The following is a 4,278-nucleotide window of genomic DNA, read 5'->3' as shown; positions in this document are numbered from 1 at the left end:
CATGATGGTTTCCATCATTAAAGGAACCCCTGTGAATTGGTCAAGGATCATCTTCGACAATTTGTAGAAGACGATTTCTTCGGACAAAATGATGACTATATATGCTCCCTAACTATGTGGTGTATTCTTCGATATCGACATATTTCTTGGTCAAGAGGCTTCTCTCTATCCAACTCAACTCCTCACAAGGGAACGCCTGCATGCGTACATCGACCGGGTGGAGAAATCCAGAATCAGAAAATATTGAACTTCTGGATCCTCAAACCCGTAGATTTAGGATCCAATATTTATTAACTTATTCCTAAAAACCGATCATTTTGCATCATGTATCGGTCATTTAATGTTCTAATCTTTTTAATGAAATATCGGCTTCTCATAAATCGGTCATTTCAAAGTTAGTCAATTAATTCTGATTGGTCAGTTACTCTTGACTGGTCAGTTACATCACTTTCTTCTTGATATTCTCTGCAAAAGTTTAGCGCCTTTCAATGCTTAAAAGTACCCTTTAGGGAAATGTGAAAAGGCATAACGAATAGACTTCTTCATTTAATGTGATCTTAAATGATCTTCAACTAGATCCCTATTTAACAAGCAACTTATTCAAGAGTAAACCACAACAAACTTAAATCTTATCTCTCTCTCACTATTTTAAAGCTCCTCTCTTAAGTAATCCATTCCTCAAAAATGAGTTTGTCTTCCGCTCGCACATCCCTTATTGTAAACACCATTCTCCCCGGTCTATGTCTCGTTCCATAGCTTACCACGTGCTTGTGAGGCATGTGGCAATATGAAAGGACTACCGCGAGGCAGCTCGAAGTTCAATAATTTCAACATTGGTTTGCGTGCCAAGCATCTTTTAAAATAAAACATTTAGTTTTTAAAATATTTTGAAAATACCATGAACTGGAAGAAATTAATTATGAAAAATAATTAATCTTTTGTTCAAACATTGTTGGGTCAAATTATTTTGACTAAATGTTGAAATAATTTACCCACTGATATTTTGATGATTAAATAATGAATAAGTTTCAATACAGGTGTATTGAAACAACATGTCTCTAGATTTGGATCTAATGAGGGCCATTAGACCGATTTTGATTTTCATTCGCATTGAATTAGACGCAAGTCTAATAGAATTAGACGTACAGTCTAACTCATCGGAATTAGACGTGTAAGTCTAATAGATGTGTAAAGAATTAGACGGGTAGTCTAATGAATACACGGAATTAGACGGATAGTCTAATGGAATTAGATGTGAGTCTAATAGAATTAGACGTACAGTCTAACTCATCGGAGTTAGACGTGTAAGTCTAATAGACGTAAAGAATTAGATGGGTAATCTAATGAATACACGGAATTTGACGGATAGTCTAATGGAATTAGACGTGAGTCTAATAGAATTAGACGTACAGTCTAACTCATCAGAGTTAGACGTGTAAGTCTAATAGACGTAAAGAATTAGACGGGTAGTCTAATGAATATGCGTAATTAGACGCAAGTCTAATAGAATTAGACGTACAGTCTAACTCATCGGAGTTAGACGTGTAAGTCTAATAGATGTAAAGAATTAGACGGATAGTCTATTGAATGCACGGAATTAGACGTAAGTCTAATAGAATTAGACGTAAGTCTAATAGAATTAGACGTAAGTCTAATAGAATTAGACGTACAGTCTAACTCATCGGAGTTAGACGTGTAAGTATAATAGATGTAAAGAATTAGACGGATAGTCTAATGAATGCACGGAATTAGACGTGAGTCTAATGGAATTAGACATGCAGTCTAACTCATCGGAGTTAGACGTGTAAGTCTAATATATGTAATAATTAAACGGGTTGTCTAATTAAGTGAAAGTTAGACGTGAGTCTAACTCCTTCAGATTAGTCTGAGGTAGAACCGGAATTAGACGTGGCAGTCTAACTCAGTGGAGTTAGACGTGCCGGTCTAATGGTTAAGTAATAATTAGACGGGTTGTCTAATTAAGTGAAAGCTAGACGTGAGTCTAACTCCTTCAGATTAGTCTGAGGAAGGACCGGAATTAGATGTGGCAGTCTAACTCAGTGGAGTTAGACGTGTCGGTCTAATGTTTATGTAATAATTAGACGGGTTGTCTAATTAAGTGAAAGTTAGACGTGAGTCTAACTCCTTCAGATTAGTCTGAGGTAGAACCGGAATTAGACGTGGTAGTCTAACTCAGTGGAGTTAGACGTACCGTCTAATGGTTATGTAAATTAGACGCGAGTCTAATTATATTAGACCAGGCAGTCTAATAGACGTTTTTCATTAGAAGGAGTTGACTTATCTCATTAGACTGATTCTCCCAAATCTGTCTAACTAAAATACGTCTGATGCTCTGTTTAAGCAGTACGCTTGAATCTAGCATTTCTCCTACCCACGTGCTATAGTTGTACCCTACTCCTGCTCCACTTTCCTGTGAAGATTAGTACAACAGCTATATGCATCCAATTAAGGAATGCCACGTAAGAGAATTTTCCTCACATTACCCGTTTTGCAGGTACATCTCTGATGGAATATTCGGCGCACTACCAGTTCGGTACGGCCACGATCTTTGTGCTCAGAACCTGCTGTGTACGATGGAGGCTTTCCAATTGAAGAGCTCCACGTATCATTCTTGAAGATTCGACCGTTAGCTCCTGCTCAGTATTTAACCAATCCTAAGAGCAACGGACGAAGAAGCTACTTGATCAGTTTTTCAAGTAATCTTACGAACAAGCAATCTGATTTTGCAGAGAGAGACTACTCAATCATTTTGCTTACTGAACTTATTCTGTGAAGCTTCTTTCTGATTGTACTGTGTGTGAATCGAGAGAGAGAGCTAGAATCAAAACACCATTAGCTGAGTGATATTCTTCATCTTCTTGTAATTGAACAGAAAGTGTTCTGTTCAATAGTGAGCTAAGTGTGTGTGTAAACTGTATTTGATTCTCATCATATAGTGAATCCTTCCGGTGGTTGGAAGAAGGGGTGACGTAGGAGAGTTTCTCCGAACATCCATAAACAAACTGCTGTGTTCTTCATTTCTGTCATCTTTTCATATTTCATCTTGTGCTTCAAACCCAAGTAAACAATTCCGCATTGAATTTGTTTCAAGTGTTTACACAATTTTGCATAGAATAGAAAGAGATATTAATCCCTAACAGGATTTATATCAAACCATTTTTCATAAACTTTTTTATTTGCCAGACCCCGTCTCTATTGATAAAGCGGATCCTATCAATTGGTATTAGAGCCTTGTTTCTATTCTCAAGCATCAAGAATTCAAAGCATGTCTTGCATCAATGAAATTCCTCTTATGTCAAAGGACAACTATGATCTGTGGATGATAAAAATGCTAGCTCACTTGGCCGCTATTGACTATGATATGTGGAGTGTTATCACCAATGGCCCCATAAAGATTTCGAAGCCAAGAAGTGAGTGGACCACTGAAGATAAGGTGACCAACAACCTGGATAATGTTGCTAAGAACATTCTGTTTCAATCACTCAACACAAACATGTTCTGTGAGATCAAGTCATGTTCCACTGCAAAAGAAATATGGGATAAGCTCAGCCAGATTCACGGGGTGAACTATCAAGCAAAGAACAACCAGAACGCATTCATTTGTAATCAGAATAAATCCAGATGGGTTGACAGTGATACTGATGAGTCTCCCACCGAAAAAGAGAGTGAAGCTGTAACATGCTTGATGGAAGATGACCAATCTAAGGTAAATGATATCTCTGCACCAGAATTTACAAACGAGGAGTTAACTAATACACTCAATGAAATGGCTATTGAGTACATAAAGTTAGCTAACTCTTTTTATGAAATGAAAGTTAAATATGAATCAACTGTTCCCTTTTCAAAGCAAGAACCCGAATCAAATGTTTTTGATGAAAACTTAACAGAGATCTCATCTGAGAATGAGATGCTCAAGGAACAGATTCAAACCCTTTCATCTGAAAACAAGAGACTGAACTACATTGTCAGTGCATGGACAAGGTCTGGTGATGCTGTCAGATATCAGATCAGCATGTTAAAACCTGCTGGATCTAGATCCAGATTTGGATTTGATAGCAATGATCCTAACCTGTCCTACAAAAAGTCAAAGCCAAATGACAAACTTAAGCCAATAAGTTTTGTCAAAGGAAGTGTGACTGACATTGAACCTGATCCTATTTATGAAGAAGTGGCTTTCAAAAATGAAATAGTTTATGTTCCACGGACAGTTAGTTGGCTTAAGAATAAGCTAATAAGTTAGGTAATCTAAAACCTAAC

The sequence above is a fragment of the Impatiens glandulifera genome, chromosome 7 (assembly GCF_907164915.1).
Source record: "Impatiens glandulifera chromosome 7, dImpGla2.1, whole genome shotgun sequence".
Classification (NCBI taxonomy): Eukaryota; Viridiplantae; Streptophyta; class Magnoliopsida; order Ericales; family Balsaminaceae; genus Impatiens; species Impatiens glandulifera.
The sequence above is the reverse complement of the archived record's forward strand: the minus strand, read 5'-3'. Positions refer to the sequence as shown.